This window comes from Coffea arabica, chromosome 8e (assembly GCF_036785885.1).
Source record: "Coffea arabica cultivar ET-39 chromosome 8e, Coffea Arabica ET-39 HiFi, whole genome shotgun sequence".
Taxonomy (NCBI): domain Eukaryota; kingdom Viridiplantae; phylum Streptophyta; class Magnoliopsida; order Gentianales; family Rubiaceae; genus Coffea; species Coffea arabica.
In genome coordinates, this window is record NC_092324.1 from 25,551,295 (window position 1) to 25,560,812 (window position 9,518).

Genomic DNA, 9,518 nt, shown 5'->3' on the forward strand with positions numbered 1-9,518 from the left:
TCACTTGAACACTGATATTACTGAATACAGAGCGTTAAGTGTCAACTAACGTCTCCAATTATTACTGCGTGAGCGTTGGATGTCAGCCAACAACTCCACTACTGAATACTGAATACTTTGGCCTATAAGCCAGATCCTGAATTACTGAATATCTGGGACTATAAGTCCAACCCAGGGCTAATTGGTCTAATCGAGCCGGCAAGGGATTGGTCGAGGAGATCGACAAACCTTGGGTACTCCTTTGGTGTTCGGCTCCGGTAAGGGATATGTTTGGTGGACGAAAATTGATGTAAAGTGGTGATCTATGGACGTTATACTTTCGTGGTTGACGGAGAGTTAACGGATCATGTTCAAGCTACAGTGGAACTTGGTCTTGAGAGCAACCTATATCCTTTGCCATGAATGTGTTCTTTACTGTACACTGTTGCATAATCTATCTGGCTATTTGCTTAACTATATACTGGGTCATGATTTATTTGGGTTTGATTTGTTTCTTGAAATCTGGTGTATGGTCTTGCATGTTATATTACCTGCCTGTTTTCTTGGAACCTCATTGGGCTTTTAGCTCATTCTATGTAAATTTGTTTTCCTTATAGGGATGAGAACATGAGAGGTTGAATTGAGGAAGGCCTAGGTTTCATCTAAGTTCGTCAGTCGCTCACGCGAGCACTTCATAGATGTCTAGCCAGCTTGTTTGGTTTGAATTTTTTTGCAAGTTTGACTTCTTGGTTGTATTATACATTGTGGGATATTGGAGGTCCATGGGTGTACATATTGAAGGTTGTTCTTAATATCGCTTTTATTTTGAGGTTATCATTTGTAAATTTCATGATACGTGACTGAGTCTTGGCGAGAGTTGGGCAGGTTATCTGCCAAACTCTTGGGTACGCTCTAGGGGGAGGTAGGGTTGTCACAGGGAGTTTACCTAAATGCCAAATACCCCGGATCCAAATCCGGTTGAAATCAGCTTCAGCTGAGCACTTCAATGGAATGTGTCTGTAATCCATCAATCCGATAAAGACACGATCTTTCAGGTTTAGAGAAGAGAAAAAATTCTGAATCACTTCCAACATTTGGTGGCCATGTGAGAATTTTCCTACTAGAGACTAGCGGAAGGGAGCTGCTAGCTTATTAGCATCCTCTTTAGAGAATACGATTGCTGCCTCCCCTTTGTAAGTTGTTTCTGGTCGACATTGGATTGAGGAGCCAGCCGATTGTGAGAATAGTTGAGAGAAGGACTTCTTGGATGACAGAGAGGTGATTGGCCCCTCAACCACTAGCTGAAGGTCGGCCATAATCTGGCAAGTAGAAACCCTAGGAGCCGTGATAAGTGTATATTTTACTTATTTTTAGCATATTTTATTAGTTAGTTTTGATGTGTTTTATTTAGTTTTATAACTAATTAACTAGGATTTTAGTGAAAATATACATTTTGTAGTTTAAGTGGTAAAATTGCATTTCTATGTACTTTAATGGTGAAAACTTCATGTTTTGTAGGTTTAATGATTCAATAATCAAATAGCATGAATTGAGAAGAGAATTTGATGATTATTGATGAATTGAAGTGGTTTAAAGAAGACTTGAAGTGCAAAACATTCAAAGGAAGAAACAAAAGTGAAGATAGTTTTGACACCTTGCAGCATTTTGGCTATATCTTGAGCTGCAAGCATCGGATTGAGGTCATTCTTATATCAATTTGAGATTAAAAAATAGATCTACATTTGGTATGAAGACATCAAAATCTGGTCCAGTCATTGTCCTTGTCAAAAAGCCAAAATATAGATGTGCATGTGCATGGTTGAAAGCTGAAACAGAGCTCTGACTAGTTGAGGGTATTTTGGTCATTTTTTGGTCTACAGAACTCCAAATTGGATGATTCATAAGCAGCGGAAAGTTAACTCAAAGGGCTACAACTTTCATGTTTTGTACAAGAGTTAGTTCGGCCTTCATCAATGAGAAAATAGCAGTTGAAGTGATGCCAAATTCACAGAAGTGAATATGCGGCCCTTGAATACGTGAGCTGAAGTCACGTATTCCAAGGCTGCATATTCTCGCCTGATTTTTGTAACTTGCTCATCAACTTGCTCTGTTTTCACACCACTTTCCAGCTCTACTCCAGACAAGAATTTTGGCTGCATATGTTCAAGGGACCTTTTGGAAGAAAAAATGAGCTTTATGTCTTGTCTAAATAACCACTTTTTGACTCTCTTAACACTAGGGATGTAAGAATCAATAGAAAGGGAGAATAAGACATATTAGAAGTAGTTCTCATCAGATTTGAGCATTAGAGCTTAGTTATTAGTCTTGTCTTGTTCTCTCTAGTTAGAACTTTTGTGAGAACAATTGGAGACTTCATTGTATAACTCATTTTGTTGAAGAAATAGAAGATCACTGGGAGCTTCTTCACTAATCTTGACTACGCTTTCTCTATCTATCTTTTACTTGAGATTCAATATGTGTTCATGCAATGAAGCAATGTTCTTTCTTATTATATATTATATGAGTAGCTAAATTTCTAGATTTAGGGAGTAGATGAACTTGTGGCTACTTGATATTAAGTGAATATGATTTACACTTGTTACACTTTGTATTAACTTATTTATTTATACATGCTTATCACTTGTTGTTGCTTGATCACTAATAACAAGCTTATAGTTGTTATTATTCAATGAAAGTTGATAATAATGATGGAACAACATAAATGGAACTTAAGTAGTAGACTCATGAGAATAGAGGTACACTTGAGTGGATTATCTTAACATTTCATGCAAAACAAAGAATAATATAGTTATTCACAATGAGAAAAGGGAAAACTAGGCAATTCTATGCCACTATGTCATGAGAATGAGTTTTGGTAAAAATGGAAAAGAATCCCTAGTTAAAGAAGAGTTGTAACAAGAGGTAAATATCTTTATTTGTATCTTTGATGCCATAAGTGGACTCTATTTCCCTAAATCCAAGAGTTGGTGATAATCTCCATTGGTTACTTGCAAGTTCTCTAGTTAAGTTAGTTAGATAGTAGCATTGTTAATTTCATAGCTATTATTGACAATTAGTCTAAATAATAGAGTTAGAAAGGACCTAGTACTTGTTAAAATTGCTCCCTGTGAAAGCGACCCGATATATACCCTGGACTACTTGTTGACCTGTATACTTGTAGAAAAGGGGTATAATTCGGAATTAAACTTGTATTTAATCCAAATCCTGTCAAGCTGCCTTTTACCTCTTTTCCAATGTTCCAATTTCTTCTTCAATTCATAACCCTCAAATATGAATTCATATTAGGGTTTGTTAAGTTTAATGTAAATATTTTGTATCACTTTTTAAGCTTTCAATTTTGTCCTTAAAAAAATTTAATTTTTACCATAGTTAACGTAGGCTCCCATAACTCCTTCAAACATTGTAACTACTAAATTAACCATAACTATAATAAAAAAATTACTAATAAATTTCATATCTTTTATGAAGACTTTATATAAAATTTAATTGTGTACAAAAATTAATATATTCATAAAAATTAAGGTTTGTTACGAATCTGCACACAAATTATGTGTATTCTTATCACTCGTAGTTATTGACAAAATATACTTATGTTAAACGACTAAACAATTAAAGTGTTCATCATTTATTTATACCTCTGTTCCTTAAATTAATGGACTAATTTATCTAATTTTAATAATTCATCAAATAAATTATACTTTTGTATGTTGAAATATTTACTATTATTCTACTTTAGAGTGACTAGATTACATAAACAGGTAGGATAATAAACTAAATTTCAAGTAATCAAAGAGTATATTTAATGGATGGGGTTTAAAACATTGTAAAGGATATGAAAATTTCAACACCTCGCTAGTTTCTTGCCCTTACCCTTGGGCTTGTCACAAGGTGTAGCGGGCAGGTAGTAATATCTGTGGCACTACTGCTTCTAGTGATCATGTAAAATTCATTCATCCATAAGCAACCTAGGTGCTTTCAAAACAGCAGCTGAGGGCTTATCATCTTCAGCAGCATCATCAAGGAATAGGTCATCCTTGGTAGTCAATTCTGTAGTCACATCACTATCATCATCGTTTCCAGAATGATGGGCATGAAAATCTCTTGGCTAAACCTGTCCCCAAGAGGATCCGAGCTAGTTCATAGTAGGCATGACCATCGATCGACTGAGACTAAAATAATTCGAGAGGTCTAAAGCAGGAGATCCTACTTCGTCTTGCCAGATTTCACTTGGATGATCTCTAATGTATTTCTTTCTGAATTCAATTAGGACTATCAACCATGCATGCCAGTAAACTTCTTGACAGAATTCTAAAAATGTACATTATCAAAATTGATGCAAGTCCAATATATTTCACTGCGCATTTCTTGTTATGATCATTCACTCCCAACTTGATGTATTCAGATGTTTTCCATATGAACTGAATTTTTTTCTTGTAAGTATGCATCAATTAAAACAAATGGTGTACAAATGATAACTAATTAATGTCCTCACCTGTGATGACCCTAGGGCATACCCCAAGGTTTGACGGATCACCTGTCCAACTCTCGTCAGAGCTCACTCACAAACCCTAGAAACAAGATTCATAACCATTAGAAACATGAGCAACAGCAACATTCAAATTTAAACATATATACATTCATTTACATCAAATATCCATACATGCCCAAAGTGTAACAAAAGATTCATGTTCAAATCAAAACTGATAAAGTTAAAAGTTCGCGAGGACAATTAACAAAGGTCCTAGACAGACACTCTAGACATTCTCACCCTCTATAAGGAAAACAAACTAATGGGGTGAGCTATCGCCCAGTGAGGTTCCAAAACAACATATAAACAACGTAGCAAGTTGACAGTTATATATATATATATATATCGAAATCTCAAAGCGAAGAAAGTAAAGTTCACAAGAGTAAACATTAATATTTCAAGTAAACAAGCCAGTTAGGCAATTAACACTCCCACTTATAAAGGATATGGTTTACTCTTGCAAGCTAGTTCAGTAGCAGTTTGTCCAAGATCCGTTGACACTCCGTCAACCATGGGAATATAGTAACAAGTCCAGTAGAACACTACTTATCTCTAGTCTCTGTCCACCGATCAACCCCCTACCGGGCCCGAATTCCAAAGATAACAATAGAGGTAATACTTGAGTATACCAAATCCAGTAGACTAAATCCAATGGATTAAACAGTATACAGTACCCATGGTTCGTCAATATCCTCGACCAAACCCTTGCTGGCTCGATTCGTCTAACTAGTCAGTGGCGTTTGGGATCTTAGACAGTTACTTTCAAGTTATGCATATGAATATCAATTCACTTGCAAACATTGTACAGTATTTTTGTCAAGTTAGGGCAAGTGCGATAAAGTACACACTTGCCCAACCAAACAAGTCAAGTAATATCCAATCACAACAAAAGAGCATTTTAATCAAGCGGCAAGTTCTACCATGCAATTTGAAACACTCACCAACCAACTAAGGTCTAGCAATGTCAAGCTCAGGCTCAACCTTCAGGACACTCTCGAAATCTACGATCAAATATTGTATAGCAAGAAGCTATCAACTTTCAACATAGGTTTTCAAAATTCATAACTTTTACTTGTGAAAATCAAAGAAAAACCACATAAATGTAACTCACGTAACTCAAGACTGCAAGTACAAGATGGTGTAACATATAGTAAGTATAGGTACAACTTTTTGAAGAAAAGTGACACAAATCATGAGTTTAGAGCTGGACACATCCAACTATAAAATATGTTTGGAGTAACCATTACTTCCCTCCTTTTAAATCGCTTGGTTTTGACTAAAATCCAATCTATATGTGAAAATCAAGGTGTTCTCAAGTAATTTTGAACAAAGTAGGTCCAAATCACCGTAAACTTACCCCTCAACTCTCACTCTCTCTCACTTGACCAACAAGGAAAAAATTCCAGGAACTTGTCCCTCAAATTCCTCAAGTTAACCTTCCAATTTCAACACTATTTTCATGGCAAAATCACTTACAATCAAGATAACATATCATAGGGTGTACGATACATGTTCTAAGCAAGGAAATCTAGCAAAATTATATATATAAAGCTCTAAACCACTACAAGAAAATTGGTCATCAGTGACAACTTTTCTCTGTGACGAAAAAAAGTTGTCACAAAAGTGGATCCTTTATTGACGACTTTCTAACTCGTCACAAACCTCTAATGGGAGCCAACTCATTTTTCGTCACTAGTAAATTCCCGCCAAGATTTAGCAAGAGCGCGGGAGTGTTTAGAACACACAATAGTGACGACATTAAGAACATCATCACTATTGCTTGGCCTATTTACGGACGACTTTTTGTTGTCGTCACTGATCACTAAAAAAAAAAGTTATTAGTGACAACATTTTGTAGTGATGACAATAAGTCATCACAAAAGGAGCTTCTTTAGTCGCGACACCTAAAGTTGTCACAATTGCAACAAAGCAACTAAATGTTTAGTGACGACAAGGAAAGTTGTCATAATTGCTCAAAGCAACTAAGTCTTCAGTGACGACCTTGAAAAAGTTGTCACTAAAATGATCTATATAGTGACAACTTCTAATATCGTCACTGTCACTCTACCGATTCGGATTTAGTGACAAGAATTGATCGTCACTGTTTAAAGTACTTATTTTTAAGTCACTTTTATTAATTCTACTGTGCCACCCTAACTTTTGCGATTTAGCCCCAAATGTTGTAAAAAATTCCATTAATTCCATTATGATACCTTAACTTTTACAATTTAGCCCCATATGTAGTACACCGATTTCTTTAATTCTATTATTGCTCCCTAACTTTTGTAATTTAGCCCCATATGTAATTCACCAATTTCATTAATTCTACTATGGCACTCTAACTTTTGCAATTTAACCCCCATATGTAATACACCAATTTTTTATTTCTATTATGGCACCCTAGCTTTTACAATTTAGCCCCTATTTTTTTATTAGGAAATTGCGAATGGTATCTTGATAAACTATGCATAAATATTTTATAATTTTCTCAAACTTAAGTAATAATTTGTTATAAACTCTAAAGATATATCTTTCATTACAATAGTTATAAGGCAGGCAGGTCTTTTTATCAATGGAATAAGAAATTTATGCCAGATTTATCCTTTGTACTACATGCCAAGTAGTATTAGCAAAGGAATAACAAAGTACTACAAAGTAACTAACAAAATAGCCTTCAGGGAGTGTAGTTTATGGGCAAATGAGCATTATCTATTCAAAGTACCAACTTTTTATGGGCATTTTACTCTCAAACATATAATTTATGATAAATTTATAAATGTTTGTAAGTAAAATTCAAAAAGTGTTACACTGATTTCTTACAAAACGAAAACTGGCAGGTTATCTTTTCAACATAAATTAAATTTTTTTAAAAAAAGAAATGGCCCATAAAGTACCAACTCTTTGTGGGTTTCCTCCATTACATGAACAAATATTCTGCTCTTTATGGGCATTTCACTCTGAATCATTTAATTTATGTTAAATACATAAATGTTTGTAAGTAAAATTCAAAAAGTGTTGCACTAATATTTTTATGAAAGGGAAACTGGTAGGTTTTGTATTTAACATAAATTAAATATGTGAAAGCAAAAAAAAAAAAAGAAATTACCCATAAATCTATGTCTTGCAAATGTATACTAGTAAAATATATAGTTTCAAACAAAATTAAACATTAAAATAAACTGTAATTTATACACATTAAAATATCTGTAATTTATACACATTTTGCAACTACTACTTTGTGTTTTCTCTGTAATGAATTTTTTAACTATTGAGAACTTAAGTTTTGTCTTGCAAATCTATACTAGTACAATAGTTTTAAACAAAATTAAACATTAAAATAAATGTTTGAAAAAGAACAAAAGTACATTTATCACTTGCGGTAATGTAACAAAATTTTCTCAACCATTATCAATATTTTCACAAAAGTATTAAAAACTAGCAATTGACAATATTAAAAACTAGCAATTTAATTAGTGACGACTTTTCTTGTCATTATAATCTTGAATAAATTAGTGATAACATTATGTCATCACTAAATGTTCTTTGATTTTGACTTAACAATAATGTCTTATTAATAGCATTTGATTATTTTTAATAAAAGTCTGTTATAACCATAGAATTTGACTTTCGTTATTTTCAATTAATGATGTACTTTAGTGCTGCAATTATAAAAAATTGCAGGGCTAAAATATTTGCAAATTATAAAAGTATATTTTCACTTATATGTAATTAACAAATTTTGCCACCTATATTGATGAAAATTTGTGTTTTTGTACTAAAAAATAAAGAATAATACTATAGCAATAAAATCTATGCTTCAAACCAAATTAAAAATAAAAAAAGCATGATGATTGGTCTCAAATGTTGGGAAAATGATTATTTTTATTGAAACTATGTTATAACCATATAATTTGAGTTTAATTATTTTCAATTACATGATGTTCTTTAGTGCTGCAATTATAAGAAATTAGTATAAAATATTAGCAAATTATAAAAGTACATTTTCAATTATATGAAATTAACAAATTTTGCCACCTATGTTGATGAAAATTTTTATTTTTTGCTAAAAAATAAAGAATAATACTATAGCATTAAAATGTATGGTTCAAACCATATTACAAATCCAGAAAAAAACATGATTTTTGGTATCAAATGGAGGGAAAATGAGTGAAGTCAAAATTTTGATCAAATCATAGTGAAAGTGCCGCGCAACAAAAACAATATCCAAAGCAAAGCAAAGACCAAAGCAGCGGAACACATTCTGAAAACAAAAGCAACGGAACACTTGGTCTGAGTTAAAGCAACGGAACACTTGAGCAACACAAACTTTCACCAAGCTGAAACAAACAAGCTTTTGCACTGAGCACAAAACAGAGCTTCCGCACGGCACCTGATACTTTCACCCACACAACAAATCCGTTCTCTGGCTTCTCACTAGCATCACCATGGCTGTCCAGCATTAAAGGGCAAGGTTTTCATTGGAAAGGTTCATTTTTCTCTCTCCTATACATTTTCCCCAATTTTTCCAAATCCCTAACATTCTACAATATTTTTTGCAAATTTCTGCCCAAAATCTTTTAGCAGCTCTTGATTATTAGATGCTATCATAGCTATGTTGTACTCAGAACTCCCCCCGCTTGACTCGATTCATCTAACCTGTGGCTGATTTGTTTCAAGTTCATTTCTGCAAGCGTGATTGGTCGTTGAGTTGGATGTCCGTTATTTCGAAGAGGAGTCCGCTTGATTGGTGCATCGATCAGGTTTGAGAAGCTGTCTATTCGAGTCTTAAACATCTGTCAAATTGTTAGCCATGCTACTACATTTTCTTCTCTCCTTTTTTTTTCCATTCTTTTGCCCCCTCTATTTATGTCGAGGAAGCACAGGGGAGCTTCCAGTTCCTTCTGATGTGGATCAGAAGGAAAATATTAAAAACACTCCTGTCAAGCTTTTTGTTTTTTTATTATGTAACAGGATAAAAAGATCTTCACTC

General features: G+C 33.8%; 1 long non-coding RNA gene across 1 annotated transcript; it reads left to right on the plus strand.

Moving 5' to 3' along the window:
• The first annotated feature begins 8,887 nt into the window (after positions 1–8,887).
• LOC140012886 (uncharacterized) lies at positions 8,888–9,257 on the plus strand. The gene is made up of 2 exons (XR_011819858.1): positions 8,888–9,014; positions 9,206–9,257. It is a non-coding gene; the product is annotated as an uncharacterized lncRNA (long non-coding RNA).
• The last annotated feature ends 261 nt before the right edge of the window (positions 9,258–9,518 follow it).